We start from the raw sequence: 25,609 nt of genomic DNA, 5'->3' as shown, positions 1-25,609 counted from the left end.
GAGGCTTTGTAGTATCACCTGATCTCAGCGTTGACTTCACACATTAAGGAAAATGCACAGAACTTGACTAACACCGTTATCTGTATATTAACATATAAAGGCTCAGTGTAGTCTGTTAAAGCTAAACATGCCACAGATGATGCTCATGTTCTGCTCTGTTAGATTACTTGACAAGTTATATATGGTTCTTTTGCTTGCATCAAGACAGTCATTTGAAGGTGAATACACCAGAGGAAACTAGGAGCTTGCATAGGGGATTCAGACAGGGAAACCAAATCCAGAATGAACTCGAGCACAGCATACAGATTTGAATGATTTTTTTAAGGACCTCTGGATTTTTTTCTGCTTTCCCATGGTCACCAGGGATCTCTCTGGTGCTTGATGAAACTTTGAAAGCATCAATGAGGTGAAAAGAAAGAAGCCACCATAATTGTTCCACTTGACTCCAGAATCCCACTGTGTCCTGCAGGCACCTGAGGAATAGGAGTGTGGAAGCATCTGGGAGCTGGTTATGAGCTGTTTCATCACAGCCACATAAATATCCCCTTAGCAGAATAAAACTGTTGTGTATGTTTGCCAGCCTGCACACCCATACACCCCCCTTCACACTGATCATGCAGCAGATTTTTTGTAGATTACTAACAGCCAAAAAATTCAGCATCAGATTCAGATGTTGACAACAAAACATATCATAAGAACACCAAATCCACTGACCTCAGCTGAACCTAGTGCAAGGTGTTTGCTAAGCAATCTCTTGATTTTCATCTCAGCACTATCAGTTGTGGAAAGTCAGCCTAAAATGAAGAAAACAAAACACAGGTGGAAATAGCCAAGGGAAAGGTATATTTTAATATCTTCTTTTTTCTCTTTTTTCCCCCTTTTTAACTTCAAAGGGCTTTCTGGATCTACACATAATCAGTGAATTCTTGGCTCTCTTGAGATATTCACTACTCACTCAATCCACAAACACGCATCTGGAGCTTCATTTTAAAATTCATAAATTTTCCTTGTGCTGAGATCCTCTGTATTTTTTCTTTCATTTTTCTTTTGTATCAGTCTTTCTATTTATTTTTCATGACTATCTACAGAAACCAGAAAAACAGAAACAAAATATATTGATTTTCACCTGAAATAAGGTGGGCTATTAAAGCCTCCAGCACTCCAGAGAGAGTATTTGCGTGAAAACTCTGTCCCTCAGAATGCTGCCTCTATAAAGGCATCAACAAGTAAACAAATTCTGGCAACTCTTGAAACTTACTCTTCTTTGAATTTCAGTCTGAATAATTTATTTTCTGTTAGAAAATCCATTCCTGGAATGAAGTATTCATAACACTGATGGGGCTAGGATGCTACACTGAACACATGAAAACTATGGTTTGATGATTCAAACTTCAAAATACTAAATCTCAGGATAAATTTTCCTTTGCAAGATATACTTAGAGAACAGCAAAGTAACCTTATTGAGATGAGATACAGATAAATAGTACGTCGGCATAGGGTAAAACTAAGTCACACAGGAAAGAAAAGGGCTGCTTGAATGAAGAAATTGAAGGAAGGGGATTTACTTTGTTCTGATTAAAAATCCTTGGATAATTTTTACCTGTCTTGTAAGCTCCAGACTTTGAGGGAGATGTAATTGACCCATCTCTGCTGTTGCTTAAAATGGACATAGAGACACAATGATAAATGTCTTTTAAGATTCTCTTCAAATGACAAACAAACAAACAAACAAGAACACTTTCGAAGTCCAGAGTAGTAGGACCTGCTCAACAATTCTGGAGGATGATCACTGATGTCTGACTGCAGCAGAAAGGACTGTGCTCTTAGATGTCTCTGCTTGTCTTGTACACCACTAAGGTTCCCAGTCCTTCACTCAAGACATTTCTTTCCTTACCTGGCAAAAATGGTCAAAACAAGGTGAGACACAGCAGCATTTGCTGAGTTCTGTCAGTCCCCAGTGCCGTGTTGCTAAAGGTCTTTCAGCCCCAACCAAGTTGTTGGACAATTTTACAGCCCCTATCTGCCTTCAGGCTATATTTTAGCAATTCATCTCTCTTGACCTATGTCTTGGTAGTCCAGGGGTAACACCAATTCTCTGACAGACATGGATTTCAATGAGTATTTTTCCTGCGAGGGAGGGGAAGAGAGAGAAACAGTGGAGCTCTGTCAGCTCCTTGCCCACAGGGCTCTACCAGAGTTGGGACATGACCCCTCTCACACACATTTGCAGCATGCTAGTCTCTGCCTCTTGTGCAAGGTAATGGGAACTCACACAGAAGAGAAAGCACAGAAATACAAGACTGTAGAAAGTGAAAACAGTTAAGCCCTTTATCTCTTCAATTGGATTCTCAGAACGGGAAACCTGATTAAGCCTCTCGTTTCAGGGTATGAATAACGTCTGACAAAACAGCTCCGGTACGGAGTAGATTCTCCCTGTAAGATCTGTGTTTCTAATCATGCTCAGAAAATGCCAAATATCAGGGAGTCCTCCAAGGAGGCCTAAACTCTTTACTAAGAGTTAAGTATGTTGAGATGCAAGGAAAGCAATCTACTAGGAAAACATTAGATTCAGAAGACTGATTATTATGTGATATGTTTACTGTATGAATTAAAGGCAATACATCAAGCCTCGCCTAAAATGCAAAAAGCAGGCAGCAGAGGTACTAGACTGGTTGTGGATAATCCTGCCAGCTGAAGCACACTTATTGCTCTGAACAGGGATGCTGAGGACTGAAAATCTGTCAGCTGACCAGAAACATGCATACGCAGGCCTCGGGACTTAGCCAGTAGATGCAGAGGATTTGACGCTGCTGTTTTTTCTCCTTGGGAACACACAGTCTCTGAGATAAGATGAGCATTTGTTGAGGTACAGCTCTCTCGCAGGTGAAGAACAGTCCTTCCCTTTGCCATCTGGCAGGGTGTTGACAGATGATTAAATGAGGAATGGCCATAGACTCTCCATGGAAGGAGGTGGCAGCAGAGTTTTTCTCTTACCCTTTGCAACAAATTTGCTCCTACACTAGCCAGGATTAATGTAGGAGGAGAACATGAGAGGTCTACAGCTACTCAAAGCACCCCACTTAGTTAAGTTACTTCATCAAAACTGACTTATGTGTCCTTCAGTCTCTTGGATGACAACACAGTTGTGACCCTTCTCCCTGCCAATTTGAGAACTTTTGCTTCTGAACTCATCTACTAAGAAGTTTCTAAAGCACATGAAGCATACATTACATAAGGCAGTCTTGATACCCCCAAGGTCTAAAACACTAGATGAAAGGATGACAAAGATAAAGTTTCCAAGCACAAAAACTTATCATGGAAGCCACTGATCTTTATAAGAAATGACATTGTGGAAAAAAAAAAAAAATCCTTCAGAAAGAAGGATACAAGGGAAAGGGGGAACTGCATAGAGATTCCCATGATTAATTACTATCTATATTTGCATTATTTCTGTAACTGCATCTCCTAGTCATGGACAAGGACCTCTTGTGCTAACTACTAATATATTAATTTTGAGGCATATCTGTGCAGTGTTTGACAGCCATTGTCATTAAAACATAAGGCACTTTGTAGCCTTGCCAACAGACCCAGCTTCTCCTTGTTAACTGTAATTGGCATGCCAGTGATAACTCCTTGCTCTCCGGGATGTCAGAGGAAGCACTGTGTGTCTCATTACTAAACCAAGAACTGCAGTGTGGCATTTAAAAGGCAATGAGAACAATGAGGCAGTGTAAGAAATCCCTGTGATATTTCTAATGGAAAAATATTACTAGTTCCTGAGGAGAAGCCCACCTCATATTTTTTTGCCTTTTCCAGGTATCACTGTGAATGACCTTGTTGCCTCTTTTACATTTGCTGTAAATAAGAAAGAATTCCCTTGAAGTCAGTGGAATTACATAGCTATAAAACTTGCAAGAGAAGAGATTGTACAGCATAAAATAAGGTGGCAGACAGTGCCTTGCATTTTTGACTAAATCTAAGATTAAATCTATTTTCAGACTGTCAAAAACAAAGAAGAAGAAAGTTTGCTTTATCTTGTTATTGAATGACAACACATTTCTTATGTCTGCAGTCAGACACGCCTGGTAACGGGCTAATACCATAGAATCATAGCATGGTTTGGGTTAGAAGGGACCATAAAGACCACCTAGTCCCAAGCCCCCTGCCATAGGCAGGGACACCTTCCACTAGCCCAGGTTGCTCAAAGCCCCGTCCAACCTGGCCTTGAACACTGCCAGGGAGGGGGCAGCCACAGCTGCTCTGGGCAACCTGTGCCAGTGTCTCACCACCCTCACAGTAAAGAATTTCTTCCTTCTATCTCATCTAAATCTACCCTCTTTCAGTTTAAAGCTGTTACCCCTCATCCTATCCCTACACCCCCTGATAAAGAGTCCCTCCCCAGCTTTCCTGTAGCCCCTTTAAGTACTGGAAGGCCGCTATAAGGTCTCCCCGGAGCCTTCTCTTCTCCAGGCTGAACACCCCCAACTCTCTCAGCCTGTCCTCACAGGGGAGGTGCTCCAGCCCCCCCGATCACCTTCGTGGCCTCCTCTGGACCCACTTGAGCAGGTCTGTGTCCTTCTTATATTGAGCACCCCAGAGCTGGACACAGACATGAAGACATGTCTGTATGTGTTGTGTATATATGAACTGCATATTTATATAAATGAGCAATACTTCACCTCCACCAGGCTGTACAGAGGAGCTTTGCTGAGAAAAACACTCAGGAGCTGACACCAGAAACCAAGGTGCAGTACTGGGTTATGGGATTGACATCCCTCCCGAGCTTGCATATTTTCTTTCATCTATCTTTCACTGCTCTTGTACATATTTGCATGCATGTGAGAGGAGGGGAGGAGTGTTGGAAAAGTTACAGTATTCTACAACACTGATACAATCTGGCCCCTTTAACTCTGGAGAGAGGCAGTAATTTAGATATTACAATGTTGTGTGCTATTGTTTAGAAATGTAAGGAATAATCTAGTGTGATGTTTAGTTTCATCTGTTCTTCTTTGTGCACATGCTTATTTCTACCCTGCAAGACAACACTCTGGCAGTTAAAAAAGTTGCTGTGGAGATATCTCAAAAAAGTATCCAGTGGGGGAACAAAGTAAGATGTAGGTAGCTATTTAAAACCTGGGACCCAAACATCCCCATAATGGCACCAAATGACATCAAAACCCAGGTAACACAAAAGACATACAGAATGAATGCTCTGTGCTGGTTTACAGCATCATCCAAAGATCACAAAGTCCCTGAGTCAAAACATGACTCAGGCTGTGCCCTCTCTGAGAAGCTGTCATCAGAAAGAACAAAAAAGCAGCACATATTTCTTGAGTGGAAACTCTTTCAACATGTTCCATGAAGCATCAGTAGTAAACGGAAAAAAATCTAGAAAGATTTTCCTGTTATCATCCTTAATCTTTCCTGATGCCTTATAACATCCTATCAATGTTTGAATAAGAGAGCAGCTTAGTCACTTAACAACTGCTCATTATGCTGCGTGTATAATTTTAGCTGCAGGTAAAGAGCAGACTACTTAGAGCTTCAGCTCACCAGTACCACCAGATTCTGCAGAACTCCAAATTTTCAGGAGAGTGTTCTAATAAGAAAACAATCCTATTTTGTTCCCACTGGAGCATTTTCCCCGTTTCTTGAACATTAGACTATGTTAGAGACATTAGTGCTGCCAAGACTCTGGAAAGTCATAGTAACTGTTTGACTTACTAAAGGCATTTACACCCACCACTGAGACAGTGGCATTGCAGAATTCAAATAACACAGCAGACGTGCATAGCAGATTTAAACTAATTATCAAGACCATTGTTGACTTTCTTTTCCCATACAGTTTGTCTTTCTAATTACAACTACAAATATACAATCTAGATGACCCACTTCACATGTATATTCACCAAATACTGAAAGATCCCCCATGCAATTCCAGATGCAATCAGTTGATGGTTAACACAAGTCCTCTTTGGAGAATTGCCATCAACTCTAAACACATATTAATTAAGTCCAAAGGTACTTCTGGGAGCCATTTAATTTTCCTGAGTCAGCATAACCTTATGTAATGTCTGGGAGCATTCCTTCTCTCACTGTGACTTGCTGTGCTTAACACAACCCTGGGCAGCTACTTAAGGGCAGAGGACATAGCTCTCTGGTGCTCTGCATGTTGCATATCTATTTGCGCTCATGAAAAATGTGCTACTCTTACTTTTGCAACATATTGCACCTGCCACAACCTCCTCAAAGCACAGGACAAAAGGGAGTTTGGCATCTATTTTGGAATTTGTACCCTTTCAAACCAAAGGGACGAGGATATGTTCACTGACCTCTAGCTCCCTTCTGCCACTTCTGCAACAGGGGGTGACATTTTCTAGACATCATCTGACACCCCCTGGTAAAAATGCACTTATTCAAAACAGTCTGCTCTGTCTGAATAGTGATTTGGGAGGGGGAAGGGTGTTTGCCTCTATATTTTGCTTATTTGTTTGTTTGCCATTCTTAACCGCACATATTTGCATAAAAGAAGGAATGTTGTATCATCTTCTCCCAGAGCTTATTCCTCATGTGAATCCTGTTGATGACAGCTTAATCATTTCCACAGCAACCAGGATCATGACATCTAATAGGGTAGAAGCAGCAGGAACAGATGATCTCTCTGAAAACAGAGATCCTCTTCCATGTACATAAATACTCTGAAAAACAAGAGAGAAACAGGAATACAGAAAATATCTGCCACACAAATGTTCTAACAGGGAATGGCAGTCATTTTTTTCTTTCATTGTCTGTCTGCTGTTTCTTAACAGCACAACATTATACTATGTTATATGGTTTAAAACAGTATTAGGTGACAGACCTAGTACTAGGGACAGATGGCATCCATGGTCAGAGTTGGTAAGGCAGATTTACATGCAGTCCCTCTGCCAGGCACTGCCCACGTTTTCGGTGGTTGCAGAGGAACTGTTCTTGGTCTGGTTGGCTTTAGCAACTTTTGCTGAGTTTGGTCTAAACCAGGAAAATAGCTAAAATCATGACCCAAAAGCCTTACTTTAATTAATTTCAGGTGTTTTTACTTTGACAATATTCCTTTTTGTGATAAAACAAAAACCAAACCTGTGATCTTACGAGGGACACACTTTTTATGTAACCTTTCTGAATAAGCACCTCAAAATCTGACCTTGCAGCTCCTCCAGTAAATGAGTAACATGTCACAATGCAGCACGTAGCAAGCAGACCTGAGCTTCTTGTCTCCAGACCATGTACTGATGATCAAAGCATCAGTGCTTGGTTCCCGTGTTAAGTATAAATTACTCAGTGATTGGGTTTTAGGAAAAGCAGATTCTTCTCCTGCACCTCTTTGTCTATAGCACAGTGACATACAAGGTGTAGGCTGCTTCCCTACGGCTTGTTTTACATTCTGAAGCTCCTTAAATTAATTGCAGCTGTACAGGTAGATGAAAATAGCTGTATTGTTTTAACCCTTTGGGATGGATCACAGATGATTGCTTAGTTCAGGGATGGCCAATTGCATGCAACTCAGATTTATTTAACCTTACCTCCCATGCCAAGCTATGCTGGTGGCTCAGGGCCACATGGAGACTCCGGTGTGCCACACTAGGGTCAGGGTCTGGCGCATGGTCATGCCAGACTGAATAGATAACATCAAACCTGCAGGTGATAAAATTGCTGAGAAAACTAATACCTGAAACAGGATTAAACTAAGTAAAACTGCCAGCAGAATAGATTATTAATCACCCTGCCTTGTGTTTGAAAATTAATGCTACAGAGGGACAGAGAGCAATCCCACTCCCTCTCTAAGTGAATAAATCTGATAAAGGCAGGAGCTGCTAAACTTAAGATCTGTGGCCCTCAAGTGTGTGTTGGTGGTAATGCGTGTGGAAACACGGAGGCAGGCGGCTGTGCTCCCACGCCGAGGGAGACATGCTAGAAGAGAGACCAGTGAGTGAGTGGAGGAAGCTGTTGCGCAGGGACCAGTGTGGAGTAGGGACTGTAACACCAAAATAGCTTTGAAATGCGCAGGCTCCTGGAACAGCCCCAAAGCCCTCTCGCACCAGTTAAAGTAAAGCCTTTCAATGACCGGCCGCCAAAGGCAGGGTGACAGACCACAAGTTTTCCAGTGGGGCTTTTCCCTTTGATCGGGTCTCCTTTATTACTGCATAAAGTCAGCTCATGTAGTGAAAACCAGGGTGCAAATGAAATCCATCTCATTTTTTCAGTTGGGATGGTTATGGATTTAGATCTTCTGCGAAATTTCAGCTGAAAAGCTGGTGATAAGATTAGTACAGAAATATTTGCACCTGTCTAGGTCAAATGCTACAGTGACATCTCCTGCTACTGGTTGGTAGTCAGAAGGGAGCTGAGGATTATACAGCAAGTTTTAGGCAAAGGTGAAAAGCATGAATGTCTCATTGACTAGAATAAGCCACGCTGCTAAAACTGGTTTATCTAGAGTTTATGTCTTCAAAACAGCAGATAATCTCTTCTTCAAATTTCTGGAGATGACTAAATAATGATACTTTTTCATTAGTTTTACCATGAGCACTCATGTTTTTAAATCCTCTGCTGCTGTAATTGGGTGTTAATGCATGAGACATAAGCCTTGAAACAAACTGCAGGTGATCATCTCCTGTGGGGAAAAAAAATTGTGGCTACATACTGTTTAAGGTATCAGAAAGCAAAGGATCACAACTTTTTTCCTAATCATTACTTTACACAAGCTCTGCACTGATTTTGGGTCTGGCTCATGAATTTTGAAATGCTTTAAACTGGACATATTCCCTGGTGACTTCTTGAGTGCTCAGAGGAATGTAAATCTGCCAGGTTTTATTGCTGGCTACCCACAAATTCAGGTCATTTATCAAAGAGCTTTATACACGTTCACCCAGGAGTCTGCCCTGTCATCTTTCTCACAGGATGTACTAGGGCAGCCACACATAATTATTTAGTCATATAGGTATTCTGTCGCAAGTAGCTAAACCTCCATTGTATCCAAACAGATAAAAAATTTTAAAAAAGAAAATCTGAGATACCTGAAACATGAACAGAACTATTCACAAAGCCAGGTACAAATATTTGATTCAAATGGACAAAACAAATCTTTCTGTGACAATCTTTCTACAATTCAAACTTTATCATATTTTTCACTGGTTTTCCCCTTGTGCTTCAAGTGGCAAATGTTTCTTCCTGGCAGAAGGTATCTTTCTGAATGGCTGGTATATACATACAGTCAGGAGGGTTTTAGTAACAACAAAATATCCAAATTGCCCTTCCAGTGAGCCTTCAAAGGACTGGGCCTTTGTTTGTACACACATTCAGGCAAACACTGTGAACATTTTATGCAAAACCAATTACTTTGTAATCAAAAGAAAGGTGTGATGTGCAGCCCAATTTCCCAATTATTGTTACTTTTTTGTCATCACATTTTCTCCCAGCTTACTTTTCATGTTGCCTCTAAATTTCCAACGATCAGTTTAACTCTATCTAGAAATTAACTCTGTCCCAGCCAAAACCAGCATAATTAGCCATATGGAAAAAAGACTTTCTGACCTGTGTAAACAGATGTGACTATAAAGCATCCTCATTTCTTAATCAGTGTTGTTTCTGTGGCATGCAAAATATTTAGTTTACTAAGATATGCTCCTCTGCTGAGAAACACATTATCCAGGTTTCAGTGGTTAAGTGGTTTGCTGTAGCTCTTTACTGAATACCATGTCATTCCTTTAGTTGAAAACAGTGTATTACCAAAAGGCCTTTATTATCTATAGCCACACACTTAAAAAGAAGAAAAAAGTGTTTATCTGGACTGATATATTGGAAGAACTGTAATACAGAAAGCCTTGGGTGTGATAAAGCTGTGGGCCACTGTATCAAATGTATCTCATTATTACATAATCTTTTTACCACTTTCTCAGTCATAGAAATCTATTTCTGAAAGAATTGACATTGTATCTATACCTGTGGGCAAAACCTTACATGCAGAATGTATAACCTGCAAATCCTATGGCCTTTACACATACGCTGTATCAAATGCAGGAGGTACTTGGTGCACGCTGACTGGCAGTGTCAGCAGAAGCATCTTATCTTCATGCTGACATGTAGCGCCTTGGTGGCAGGGCAGGACGGACACCTACACAGTCATGGTCCACACCAACAGATATGTACTGCTGCCAGTGGCACTACTTTCCCCAGGTCTGTCAATAAGGAGGAACTGACCTCTGTGAAAGGAGCAAAGAGAGTCCAGTATGCCTCATTTCATGAACAGGAGGGATCCAGATTTTTAATGAGGCACTTTTCAGCAGCTAAATCAGCTGGACACTGTCTAGTGATCACACTAAAGCATTGAAAGTGGGAGGATGGGCTTACTCTCATCCCTGCCAGATATGGAGGGGAAAAAAAAAGAGGGGGAAATCAATAAAACTTCTCACTGTGTCTATTCCCAACATGTACCATATAGAAATATTTATTGACCTCAGAGAAGGTTGTGAGGTGTGTAACTAGAGTGTGTCAGCAGTTGAGTATCTTTATGTAGAAAGAGGCAGAGCCAAAGAGGATCTGTAAATGCTGTTGAAATCAAGACCACTCCAAAGAAATTTTCTTCACCCTTAGTTTATGAGAGCCACTTCCCGCCTAGTGCCAGTGTGATCATCAAGGACAGTCCGCTCCTTCCCCATTTCCATTGCTCTGGAGAAACATTCAGGTGTTGAATTATTGCTTAGATGAGCTGCTAGAGAACAGAAATAAAGAGCCAGACTTGCCAGATAAATGATATATTTACATAAGGTAACTTAAATTCATGTAATAAATCTACTTCATCAGCTTTTATTGACAGTCCCGGTCTGGAGCTACAGATCTGTAAATAGCTGCATAGCGCTGTCAGTTTGTAAAACTCTTCTTTCAAATACAACAGTTAATTCTCCCTCTCTGGAAAATATTTTTTTTCAAGTTAAAAAGGCAGACCATCCATGTGGCTGCAAACAAGGAGCTGAAATGTGTTTTCATTATTAGATGGCACCAGCTGAAAGATTTTCTGCCTTTTACTGTCTTCAGAGTCTCCCTGAGGTCACCCATCTCAGAGAGAGACTGCACAGAAAGTCTCAAAAAGATATTTCACATCTGCCAACCCTGCCTTCTGCATGCCAGAGAAGGATGTACTGAAGCACTTGTGCATTGGCTCCTGGCTCTGCCAGGGTAAGGGATGAGCGAGGCCACGCAGGTTTGTGCATGAAGAAAAGAGCATGAATAGGAGAGCCAGTGACTGCGTCAGTCTCACAGAGCGCTCTCTCAGAGCCCTTTGGCTACACAGCTCCTGAAAATGAGCCAGGGCATGGTAGCTGCAAAAGAAGGCTGTTTGTCATGTGAACCAAAATGCCCTTCATATTATGCAAACCCTGCAACGCCTCAGATGGTATGCTATAGACAGAGCTATTTCCAAATGAGGCTATTTCTTAAAGCCTCTCTCATGGAGAGCTGGTACTCTCAAAATACTTGTACCACATCTTCCAGTGGCTCAATCTGTTGCACTATGTGGTTCCAAAAACAGAAACGCTGTATCAAAGTGCCAGAGGAAAAAGAAAAACATATTGTTATTTTTCCCTCTCTATTGATCTCACAGAGGTGAAGAACTATCAAACAGTTTCAACGCTTCAGGAAGATGTCAGCTGAGTTTCAAACCCTGTCCTGCAATAATTTGAACTAGCATGCAATACTGACAGTAAGCAGTGGATGCCTTTATCTCTTATCAGATTGTCTTTAGCATGAATTTCAAAATCAAGTAAGCTGAAACTTCAGTGAAACTTAAATATAAAAAACATTACCTAAGACTTGTCCCTCCTTATGTCTTTCATAAGCATTATCACAAAAGTTTTGCATGACAATCTAAAGCAGGAAAGAAAAGAGTGAAACAGGATTAGCAGCAGCAGGACTTGAGATGGGTGGATGTAATCAGTCAGACTCTGCCTTTTCTGACTTTTGTTAACACTCATGGTTTCTGCAAAACAAGGAAAGACAGGATGCAATAACGCTTGCTAAAGCAAGTAACAGCCTTTTCTGTCACATAAAGGTCCTCCTTTCTGTGAATTTCGTGGGACTCTAGCTTGAAAAGGTCAGCAGTAGTATTTCTGTTGCTCTTCAGATGTATGGGGACACATTAAAGCAGAAGGCATGCAGCACATGACATTTGCCTTGTAGAGGATGACCGATGCCTTCCAAGGGATAAGTGCATCTATACTCAGCTACAGCAGAAGGGACTCCTGCAAGTGAAGTGAATCTTCAGTATGAGCCAAGGCCATTTCAAGCACAGCCTCTGGCACTTAAATGTTGAAATGTATTTTCAGAAACTAGATCAGATGTTGAAAACCTTCACAGATTTGGGGACAAAGAGAGACCAGCAAGGTGAACCCCCAGAAATTTCTTAAGAATTTTTTAAGGAATCTGACTTTACTTGTTGGACTGAGCAATTCAAGTACTAACATTGCCAGGAAAGTTTGTAGCCCAGCTGAACTGTACATTTGAATCTCACCAGTTTATTTGCCCTTGTTTAAATGTTAAGGAGGAAATCCTGCTGCAGAAAAAGCATCTGCAATCTGCATCGTTCCTGGTGAATGGTGCCTACACATCCTCAGGGCTTCTTTATCTGCTGTCTCTGAGATCAGGCAAACAGTGCATCAGAATTTTGGGACTGCTGAGTCTGGAGCTTGGAGTGTGACACCAGGATGGTTATGAGATTATTTCTGACATAATGACAGAGAAATATTAAGTAAAAAGTTAAAAATAGCTTGTGCAATAGCTAAAGCAGAACCATTTTAAATGCATGGGGTTACTGCCCCTCCAAGAAATGTCTGCTGCGCTCTACTCTGCTATGCCTGTGCTTACATTCACTTCACGTATCACCAAGTGCAGCACTTGGATCACTGTCATTTGTGTGGGGGTACCTCAGCCTATTTCCTACAGGATATGTCCCCTGGAATCAGCTCTCAGTTACTACAAAAAACAGATACACAACAGAGGCAGCAATAAGAAAGTTTGCGAAAGTGGCTTAATTTTATTTCATTTTATAGGATGTTCTTAGAACTCTTTCAGATTCAGTTGAATAATCGGTAACATTTATATAACTTTTTGCATAATCAGCCAAGATTTAATTGCCAGCAGTGGTGAAATCTCCACTGCTCCAGTGATAGTATTTACTGCTTGATCCTCAGTATCTTTATCCACATACCCCACATCAAGTTTAGTGAAGAACAGATCTTCAAGGTTTTATTGAACTCTCCTTGTCCTAATTTACATAAGTTAAATATTAGGGTTGACTACCATCCCTGAATATTCCTCAGCTCCTTAGATAATAACCATCTTCATCTGAGATTGCCACCCCACTGCCTCCATGCCCTGTACACACACACAACTACAACCAGGGCCATGATGTTGTGGTTTGAGCCCAGAGGGCAACTGAGCAACACGAAGCCACTTACTCCTCCCTTTCGCCTCAAGAATGGGAAGGAAAAAACAAAGCAAAAGGCTTGGGAATCAAGATAAGGACAGGGAGAAATGATTCACCAATTATGGTCATGGGTAAAAGACAGACTCCTTAGGGGAAGAAAAAGAACATCAATTTAATTCAGACACTAACAACAGCAACACTTAACAGACAGAGTGGGACAGTGAGAAGCATTACCACATCTTAAAAACACCTTCCACCCACCCCTCCCTTCTTCTCAGGCTCAGCTTTGTCCCCGATTTCTCTACCTCCCCACCAGCGGTGCAGGGGGCAGGGAATGGGGATACAGTTGGTTCTGCTGCTCCTTACTCCTTGGGGGCGGGGGGTGGAACTCCTCACACTCTACTCTTGCTCCAGCATGGTGCCCCTCTCACAGGAGACAGTCCTCCACGAACTTTCTCCAGTGTGAGTCCTTCCCACAGGCTGCTGTGTTTCCTGAACTGCTCTGGTCCCTCCTGTGTGTTGCAATCCTCCCAGCACTGAACTACAACAGCTGGGGCTTCTTCCCACAGAGTCCCAGTCTTCTTTGGGCACAGTCACCTGCTCTGGCATGGGGTCCCCCACAGGTGGGCACTTGCTCCACCGATGACCTCCATGGGTGGGGGGGGGGAGGCCCTGCCTTCGCATCACAGGCTGAGGGGAGTCTCTGCACCAGAGCACCCCACCCACTTCCTTCTCCATCTTTCCACGGACCTCAGTGTTCACATAAATGTCCTCCTTGCAATTCCTCCTCACAACTCCAACTCCTCTTCCCATGTTCCCCTTCTTAAATATGTTGTCAATCACAGAGCTGCAGCCACTGTCGCTAATTGTCTTGGCCTTGGCCAGACGTGGGTCTGACTTGGAGCCAGGGAAGCTTCGAGAAGCTTCTCACAGGGGCCCACTGCTGTAGTCCCCTCCCTTACCAAACCCCTGCTACTTACACAAAACCAGCACATATGGTCACAGACATGAGGAAGTGTATTTTTTCAGCCTTATTTCTAGAAGGATCAGCTGGCAAAGACAAACAGTGTTAGTGTCAGGAGAACAGTTTTGCCATAGGTACCAACATCATTCAAGGAAGAAACAGTCTTCTGAAACATCAGTGCTCAAGCAAACCACAGCCACTTTAATAGGACCTAAATAGAGTAACAAATTCTGCAACCTTCTTCAATAGGTATACAAGAAAAAAAAATCCCTGTCTCCATCTCTATTCTCCTTTCCCTCCCCACACTTTTGATTTCCCCAAAGGCTGTCAAAAAGGAAAAACATATCAATTTTTTTTGTCTCAGTTTTCAAGTCCAAGCTTTATCTAGCTGCTCAGAATTAGACAAATCATCTGGCTCTAGTGTTTTACTCCAGCATTTTCCTGACAAAAATATATAGTCACAGAAGGTATTAGCTTGCTTCTTACTTTCCTCCTAATATGTGGCATCTGTAGAGGATGGTGTGCTGATCTCATTACCTTGCAAGGTATGAACTGATACTAACAATAAAGAGAGCACATGTAATGGCAAAGTAAAGACATCTTTGCTTTTCATTGATAGTGTTCCTTTGTTACCATAAAAGCCTGCACTGCAAACATTTACATGTGATGTAATTCCCAGTCAAGCCTGTCACAGATTCTTTGGCTGTTTTGATTACCAGTGACGAGAGGAAAAGAAAAGGCAGGATGGGAGAGTTGTCCACCAGTAACAGTCACATAACAGAAATATAGATTCTTTCTTTCTCCCCCTCAGAAATAAAAGGATTTGCTGGCCTGGATTTTCATCTCATTTCCCTTTTCATTCAGAGCGACAGTTATTTGATTCTGTGTGGCATGTCAACAGTTTGGATAAACTAATGTATACTGCTAGGGCTATATTTACGGCAGGAACATCTCCTCATTAAAAGCATAGGTTAGAGATTTACTGACTAAACTATTATGAACTATTCCATTTTATTTATGTCCTTAGCAGTAATATTTATTTTAGTCATTTTAGCTTGGAGGCATTGCTTGTTTTTTTTTTTTATAGGCATCTGATTGCAAGTCCCCAGGAAAAGTTCTCAATTAAGAATCCATACACTAGATCATTCAGTCTCTGCCCAAATCTGGAAAGACCCTGTTATACACATTAGAGTTTAGTTCATGCTTCCATATCTGCTAAGATTATTAACAACACGTCAAACTCTCTACCTATTCACAGACAGCTCAAACACTGCAGCTGTACTGTATGGATAGACAAAAAAAAAAAAAAAATTACAAGAGAAATACAGTAATTTTCAATTGACTACTGGATTTTATCCAACCTCAAATACCTCCAGGAAGTAGCATTTGGTCCATACATATCTCAAAGCATTAGACAGCTAGTATCAGTTCCAGTTCTACATATTGCACTACAGATGTCCCCAGTACCTCCAGCAACTACCATCCATTTTCTTGTACTTTTGCATGACCACTTGATGCCCAGCTCTCCTTACTCAAACACTGACTTATTGTCACACCAGCTTGGAGTTCTTCTCCATATGTGCCTGTTCTAAGTGCTCCTTGGAGAGATATCAGATGGGGAAGTAGGACTATATGCCTTTCACCCAAGTGAAGATGACATGTTCCTTCCTCCTGCCAGAAGTATGGCTAAAATGGAAAATGTTGGAGTTATCCATCTCTGTATATCTTTCCTGGACTCAGACTTCTCTCATCATTTCATTCACTTAAGAAAATCATCGCTTCAAATAAAATATCCTTCAGTTTTTGAAGTGTACTTCACACTAGACTGACAGACTAACAGACTGACTCTTTTTCCTCTATTTCCAGAAAACAGATAGAAATGGCAGTGGCATCACATCACCTACTGCACTTCAGCCCTTGCTGGCCAAGACCACCTTCATTACATTTCCAAGACCACCGACCACCTTCACTACATCTCCAGGATTACCACTTTAGTTATTTGTTTCCTCGGTGAGACTAATACCAAATGAATGCCATGAAACCTATTCTTTAGACACTTATCTGCCAGGAACATGAAGACAACTCACTTCCCCAGAACGACACAAGACAATAATCACTGTTGGAAGCAAATTTAGGAGGGAAAGATATTACAGATCATTGGCAGTCTCCTGAGCCATCCCCACAAAGATTTCTTTGTAGGAGGAACAATGGATGAAACAGATAGAAACGGACAAGGACTGTAGTTGTCAGATTGAGAGGACACAGATAAAGACCAGGGATTTCTCCATTTACAGGGTGAGAGCATGCAGACTGGTGGAGTTTTGAATGTATCTGTTAGAAAGGACAGAACTATTGATCTGTATTGAAGGGGAGGGGAATGCTGGTGGGAAAGGAAAGAGTGGCTAAAAATAAAACAGTAATTCTGTTTTTCAGTCTGGAAGAAAAAAGAAAATGTCTGTTCCTATTCTGCTCAGCAAATCAAAGACTTAGTGATTTATAATCTGAATAATAGACCTAGCTTCCAATCTGCCCAATTTCTCACTTGCTCTAAGTCTACACCTGATCCGTCAGCAGCAGAGATGAAAATGATTGATCTGTGACTTTGTTGGCATAATAAATGCTAGTGTATACAGATGAGGATTTTTCTTATCATTGGCTACCTCAAATCATGCCAGCTATATATATATATGACTATAAACACTGACATTTCTGTTATTGTCTGTCTCCTTCTTCGAACGCTTGTCTGCCTGCAAGGGACTGTGAGGAAAATGAGAGGGGCTGCGTGTCTTGGTGAGAGGGAGGGAGGTAGACCAGCACAGACACAACCTTATCATTTGATATTGCTGGTTCTTTTCATTTCTATTTTGTAATGGCTTTCAAGAGGAAGCAGTTCCCTTCTGTACCTCTGCCACAAGCTAGTATGCAACCAGCCTTAAAAAGAGAGGAATATGATTTTCTTTAAGCAACAGAATATTTTCCATCCAAAAGAACAGTCCATATTCTTCTCTGAACCTTCAACATCCTCCCTTCTTTCTCCTGCTTTCCTCTCTCCTTCACGCTCTTCCCCTTTCTGATCCTCTACCTGTTCTGTCTTGGTCTGGAGCCTTTGGAAAAACAGACTGGAGTCCTTTTAAAAGCTAGTCTCAGTCAGAAGAGCATGCATTTCATCAATACTTAGTGAAGTTCATATTTCCACAAAAATTTCACAATGAACAGTGCAGAATCACAGAATCATTCAGGTTGGGAAAGACCCTTGGGATCATCGAGTCCAACCATCAGCCCTACTCTACAAAGTTCTCCCCTACACCATATCCCCCAACATCTCATCCAAATAACCCTTAAACACATCCAGGGATGGTGACTCCACCACCTCCCTGGGCAGCCTATTCCACTGTCTAACCACTCCTTCTGTGAAAAAGATTTATATTTCCTGTTGCCATTTAAAAGATGAAAGCAGAAATAAAGCTCAAAAATAAAACCCCGGTTTCCCTCCGAGATGAGTGTTTTTAAAAAAGTCCAAAGTATAGCAGCAGTAACAACAGAGGGATAACATTGTTTCAAAGCTTTTATTTCCCTCATTCTTTTTTTATTCTTTTCCTTTGTGTTTTGGCAGCTGTGAATAATTCTGTACCCTGGAACTGTTGTGCAGGCTATTAATGTCTGTGACCTTTTACATCAACAACAGCTCTAGTTTCCAGTCATTACTTGAAGTGTTACCTAATATGAATTTAACATGACTGAGAACCCTCCTACACACACAGACACATGCTCACCCCTTTCTGAGACATGCAGAAATATGCTTCATCCAATCCATATACTGAAAAAGTTTCACTTCATCAGAGAAGTAAATAACTTGTAAATAACTGTGTTTCATGGCCATGGGGAACAACCACATATATTACAACCTTCCTAAGTTCTCTTGGGGAAATAAAAGGACTGATATTACAGTGGGATGATTTCATTATATAAGAAAATAAGATCTCATTAAATCTGAGTCATTATGGGGTTCTCCTTTGAGTTAGCTCTGCTGCTGCTTTTACTTTGTAAGAGTGTGTAAAGAACCTATATGTGATTAAACAGATATCAAGAGCATTCTCCAACTCTATGATCAAATGCATGCATATATCAAGTGTGTCTCTAGTTCCTTTTAGATTCATTTAATCAAAGAGGTTAATAGACCGGAGTCTAGCTATCAGCAGCACAGTGCTGCTGCAGGAGTCTCCCATGATGGACACAAATGGCAGGTATCCTGTTGCAAAACAGATAGATAAAGTGGGCAGCAGATATGCAGGATGAAAAGGTTTAAAAAACAGATACTTTTAAGAGTCCTTTAAGCCCATGCATAATTTCAAGGTATACCTCTCTTCACTTAGGAGCCAAAGATTGATCAAAAGAGTTTGCAGAATGTTTGGTGGTTTGGGTTTTTTTAACAGGTTAAATGAATTGCCTCAACAGGTGAAGAATTACCCAACTTAACTCCTGACTATGATTTATGCTTTTTAGAAGTCAAAGTTAAGTTCCTAAATGTTGCTACTCCAGATAAAATTAGAAGTGAGATATTAAAAGAAACTGTAGAGATGTACAGGACTCCAGCAGTGCCTAAAACCAGACATGAATATTGTAGAGCAGTAAGTGCATGTAAAAGATTTTTTGGAAAAAAACATAGATTTAGGGACTCCAAAGTTTTCTTGCTGTATCTGACTTAGCTATGTCCCTTGCTAGCTGCCATCAGATGTTAACTTCATTGACAAAATTTTTTGGGTCTCTATTTCTCTTGGTTCAGGCTTTTCATTTTTTTTCCAGTCACACAAACCAATGAGCAGGCCTTTCTGGACAATTTCCTCTGAAATCCATTTGTCAGGAAAAAATGAGTTTCTGACAAAACAAAACATTTCAAGAATTTGTCTTTTTCATGGTATATATCAAATGTTCATAAAAATCTGTTCAATTAAATTCTTTTTAGATGGAGTGCTTCACATTCTCTGATGAGAAGCTGACAATTTGTAAGGCAAATGAAGATAAAAAATGTTCTGACCTGGTTTGAGTTTACATTTTTCTTGGAAAAATCCCTCTTCACACATACCTGTGATAAACTGGCTGTCTGATCAGGGACCCACTGTAATAGCAGACCTGATGTCCTCCTAGAAAAAAAAAAAAATAAATTGCTCCTTTCTATAATAGAGCCTTTTTAAGCTGGAAATAAGAGAGGGAACGTTGTGAATGCAGGGGAACATTGTAGGATTCCTGAGAACGCCTCAGTTCCTGGGAACCCATTTTCCAAAATGGATGACTGTGATTTCTCATACTGTATATATGGTAACTTGCACAATGATGATCCTTCATCTGAAAATTATCATAATACAAATTGTGAATAATATAACCCAGGAATGTTATTTTTAAATAACTCAGCTCCTTCCAATCACCTACTGCAAAGAACACTTCACTTTGAAGTTAGTGATTTGAGACTAGCCTAGGCAAGGAGATAGTGCTACCTTATAGCTGCTTGACAGTCACATTTCAACTCCTGAGGAACAAATACTGGAATTGTTCAAATCACCACCATAAACAGTTGCTCTTCTGTCATGTTATACCTGACAGGAAAAGGCCTGAATACCTCTGAAAGCTGATACCTCGGAAATATCAATCCATCCATATGGCTGGGCGTGCACTGGTTTGGCAGAGCAACGTGGGGATATTGGCACATCTGCTGTCTGTCTTTCTTACACTTGTTTTAGAAAGAGAAGCACAACTCTCTGTTGATGTATTCATGAGAACTAACACACTGCAAAAAAAAAGAACCTTAAAAAAAATGTAGATTTGTTTTGCTGTATCCAATATGTTCTTGTCTCTTGTCTAAAAAGCCCATCTGGCCCCAAAATATACAGCACCTGTGTAAATTTTTATGTATTGAAGCTTGAAGTGCTAAATATTCCTTGTTGCAAAAATAAATCATGGATAATAAGGTGAAATTTTTTTATGTCTGAAAATCGATGTACTTCTGACTACTGTAGAAGCACTTTCTGTATTCTTCACTGAAAGGGTTTTCACACGAATATGCACATGCTAGACAAAGGACTTATTGGCACACTTTGCTTATCTCAGTGATACCTTTCTTTACAACTAAGCTGAGCTCCTCCAGCTTTTTTCTGATGGAGGAAAACGTTATTCTCCATCTTTCTGAAAGATAATTGAGTCACAGAGAAAAAAAAAAGAAGTTAAATACTGCAGGAGTAGTCTACATCTCAGATATAGACCAACAAATCCCAGTTAGTGATTGTGCTAAATACGCATTTTTTCTATCCCAGCCAAGTGCTATGTCTCTTGCTCTTTTCACTGCTGTGCTTTCAAATGTCAGAGAAATGTAGCAGAACATTGGTATCTAAGATCTTACTTCTAATCTTCAGAATGAAAGAATGGGAGATAATGAACAGATGCTCTTGAGGTGACTGGCATAACATCCTGGGCTGTAGAAACAAACTCAATCCACACCCATTTACTACCCTGAAGTACGCTATTACAGCAGGACACTAGTGAAAATGTGCCCATTTCCTAGCTGGCTAAGAGGTAGTTTATGATTCAATTATGTTTTCAAAACATAATATGAAATGCTGCTGTGATATATATGATTTGTGTTTTAATGTCTCAAAGCTAAAGAATAAAATCCACTTTGACTTTTACTGACTATTATGCAATTGCAAGTATTGCATTAAATAAGAAACATAAAGACTGTGAAGTCTGAAGTTTGCCAGGGTACATGAAGGTACTGCCCATGGTTGGGAACCAGCACAGGCTCCCACTTTAAACTCTGCCCATGGAGAGTCTGGGATTCTCTACTGAACTTTGCCATATTTTAAGATGATCATCCAGATTTCTACAGTCGGAAAACACACCTGAGTGCTCTGAAGAAAGGATGAGAAGATCCTTTCCACGTGGACTTACAGGCCTTCTGCTGTTGTTCAGAAGGGGAATCAACTATTTATTGTTCTGCTCTATTTCTAGCAGCAACAGTTTTCAATTAATTCACCAGGTAATCCTGCGCAAGGTCAAGTAATCCAAGAGCACTTGAAAGACCTAGATAAAGGGCAGAAGAGCAAGGGTAAACCTCATCCTTAGTATCCTGCTCAACTGAGCTATTCCAATGTTGCAGTAGGATTTAAATAAATCAACTTAATCACTCTGCTCATTATCACTGCAATTAATCACTGGATTTCTAAGGTAGCATCGCTTTGTTACTTAGTATTTTCATGACTCTTCACCTTCCTCGTTTACTGATCTGTTATAAATTAAACACAGCTGGGGGTGCTGCCTGTTCCTAAAGGTTCTTTGTTATGCAATTCTTCATTATTTCAAGTTTTGCAACACAAGGTACACGTTAAAATCCAATTAGAATGACAACAGAATAACGAGAAAATCTAATGGCATAAAACAAATTTGAAAGCTTAAACAATTTCCAATTTACAGTTATGTTGTATAATCTAATGCAGCTCACCTTGCCAAATGACACCATTAGCATTTAAACTTCAGAAGAACATCATATGCAGTGAAAGAGTATTGATTACTACTCACTACTAGAAGGAAAATTGAAGCTAAGAAAGGTGTGTGTCGTTCTGGATGAGGTGTGCTTGCCATCACCTTAATCCAGACTCAGGGACTAAGAAGGTCATCCTCTGTATGGCTGGATCTGTTCCCTCACTGGTGATGTACATGCAAAACAAAAAGATCCTAGATTGCTTTGTAAAAACCCCTATAAATCTATTATAGATAAGCAAAGAAATTGCACCGTTTCATCTCTTCACCCATCTCTGAACAGACTTTCCAGACTCAATAGGACAGGCTAGGGAAGTCTTTTTGGGTGCCAGTCTCAGATCAGAAAAATGGAGACATGTTGATTTGCTACGCCAAGAAGTCAAAAGAAGAACAACTAAGGGAGGTGATATAGGACAGAATTTAAATGGAAAGATAAGAACAAAGGAACTAGAAAAAAATTGTAAGGATTGCAGTAAAAGAGAGACATAAACCTGTAAAGTGGGTGTTGAACATGAGTTCAGTGCATAAAAAAATTTAGTATTCAATCATCTGGCAAAAGTGGAAAAGAGGGAGGAGAAGCAAAGAACTGAATAAACACAAAGAGGACTGGAACATAAATGGGACAGGGATTGGGAAAGAATGAATGCTAAACGATAGTTCAGGAGAAGCAATCAAGGACTGCACTGCTGAGGTCAGACTGGCAACATCGGTTTAGCATAGTCTGAGGTTTTACTCTGCTGCCGTGTTGCTGTAATTAGAATCAGCTCTTTTAACAATTATGCTGTTACAGCTCTGCCTAAACATAAATCCCTACCATTTAAGCAAATGCAACATGCCATGTGCATAAAGCAATGAGAGATTTTAAACTTTCAGGACACATGTCAAAGCAACTTTGCTCAAGGGCCAATACCAGTGATGAATAAACCTGGCCAAGTTTAGAAACAAGTTCTTAACTTTGATGGAGAGCAGAAAAATAAGGCTATGTATTTTAATGTTGTAAGTCTTGTGAATGTTCTTACAGCTCCTTTCAAAAGGTTGTCCTGCTGACAGAAACTTCTATACATGCACAAATCAAGTTCAGAATTAATTTCTAATCTTTAACAAGTATTTGAGCGTAAATTGAGAAATTTAAGAAAGATCCCTTTTTTTGCTTTAAAAATTTTAGATTTCAGAATTAAAGCTAACTGGTGCTGAGGTAGATTATATAATGCTGCTCTTCCAAAATGGAAAGAATAGAAAAGTATCAAGAAATCCAATAGGAGGAAACCATCTTAAAAAAAATCACAAAAAAACCCAAACAAACAAAAACTACAAAAAAAAAGAGAGATACTTATTTACTTGTTCCCTTTGCATAGCAATATTGCACAAATATCCTGTAGGGCAGTATGGAAGCTCCTGAGAACACATTAAACCTTGATTCTCCAAACTTCTCAACTAATTGCTTAAAGGCAATGTCCCTAGCAGTCATTTCAGACTGAACATCTGGAAGGTGAATGCTTGATCCGATTCATAGATGGATTCTGAAGCCCTGGCTGCAGGATGCTGTAGAAATGACAGAGGACATTTTCATGCTCTGGTTCTGTAACACTCATTCACACCCTTTGAGGGGCTGCATTGTTAGCAGACCGTAAAGGTTGTGCCTTAATGTCTTTGGTTTGTGAATGAGACTTCTAGATATATGCTGGACCATTAGAACAGATTGCAGAATTGGTCATGTGCATTTTCTAGAGCAGACCTGAGGCAATAGAAATCATACGGACACTTTTTACACAGAATTTAAATTTAACCGTACATTTAGGAAATGTACAATAAAATTGCATGATGCTTTCCCTTTCTGGGACTCTTATTCAAATTGTAAACTAATTTTTATGAAGATCTCACAGCCACAATGCAATCTGGCATGACCGACAGAAATGCTTCATCTCCATTGTGCAACTGAGCTGTCTTTAGAGTTGTGTGCAGGCTCAGAATTTGAACAGCTAGAGGTGTCAGGAGATCTGATGCATTGGTCAAATGTGTGTACATGAGTGTTCGTGCACACATGAGCATGTACATCATTACAGAAGTTGAGGACATTGCACAGCGGGATTATTGTACTTTAAAAATAGGAAAGCTGCACAAGGGAAGTTCCTGCCATGATTGCTACATGAACAATCAAACCCAATTGCCATTCAGTTCCTGATAGTAACCGTACAAAAATCTTTGAGATAACTGAAGAATTTTTCCAGGTTTTGCTACTACACTCATCTCTGTGCCAAGACCCTCTAAGTTTAAGATTACCTTCTTGCCATAACGACAATGCAAAATACCCAACTCAACTCTCATATACAGTGTGTATTTGAGTCCATATCCCATCTGTCCTGGTGACTTAGCTTCATTTCTTCCTCAGCATGGCAAATGAGGAAGTTGAAACATATGATGAAACATGCATAACAAAACAAACATGATTGTGGGGATGGGTCTCCTGTGCTTTCTTTTAATTTTTTCAGAAAATATGCATAACCAGTGTGGAGATGTGCATGAAGATTCTTACAATTTTTTTTTAATCTCTGCTTCCAGAGATTTTTTTTTTTTGTCACCTGCTTATATATTTTGGCTCTGTCACAAAATCATTGCAGAGAACTGAGAACAACTGCAACCAACCAGTCAGTAAAATGTGGCTGCCACATCCTGGACAGCCTGCAGCATTTCTGTATGTTTGCACCACTGAAGTCTGTCATTTATACAACAAACACAAGTCAAAAACTCATAAATGTCACCTGCCAAGTTCCAGATCCAAGAATGCAGTGACTTGGAAATAGAATCTGAGATGTTCAAAAGGATTTTGTAATTAACCTTTATAAAAGATGAGTTTGGAACAACCCATTTATTCAAAGCAGGCAGCTTTTTCCTGGAAACATGACCCTACATATGCCTGCATGAAAGAGAATTTTTGTGTAAATGTGCCTGTTTACGATTGTTATGGTTATTTTCACATCTCTTTGTAGATAATGTCTGAATAGAGCTGAACCTGAGAATACCTAAATGATATCCAGTAAGTATATAGTCATGTCTATGTGCAAGTGTGTGAGAGAAATATACAGACATGTGTGCCTATGAGGATCATTCTTTATACACCTCTCTTATCAGAGATCAGTATAGCTTATTTTGCACACGGTTATTTGACAGTGCTTCCAGCACCAGAGAGAGCTTCCGCAGCTCTGATCCTCTGCTGCAGCTTTTCTCACAGGTCACATGTATTCTGCAGCTGTTTAGTATAAGCTATCTAAACAGATGTTCTTCATGTTTAGTGGGTTTTCTGTTCCTGTTCTCCCCCCTGTAGCCTTCAAAATTGTACCTTTATGTTCTAGATGAAGAAATCAGGGGATTTATGAGAAGCAGTTCTTCTCCTCTGTATGTAGCCCTGTAGTATGTAATAGTCAAGGCACCTGATGGTCTACTAGGAGGTTGGTATAAGGAAGGGAAGAGAAGGGAGGGCTGCCAGTCCTTTGGTCTCAAATGAGCACTTGAATTCCTTCATTGCACAAGGAGAAAACTAGAATTTTGTACAAAAGGTCTCAAAAATATGACCTGGAGCTTCAACAGGATAGTTCTCTTACATTCCATAAAGAATCACAGGTTTTACTTTTAGCTGCTAGGTTTTGTGACAAGGATAGGTAAGT

This window comes from Strix uralensis, chromosome 7 (assembly GCF_047716275.1).
Source record: "Strix uralensis isolate ZFMK-TIS-50842 chromosome 7, bStrUra1, whole genome shotgun sequence".
Taxonomy (NCBI): Eukaryota; Metazoa; Chordata; class Aves; order Strigiformes; family Strigidae; genus Strix; species Strix uralensis.
The sequence above is the reverse complement of the archived record's forward strand: the minus strand, read 5'-3'. Positions refer to the sequence as shown.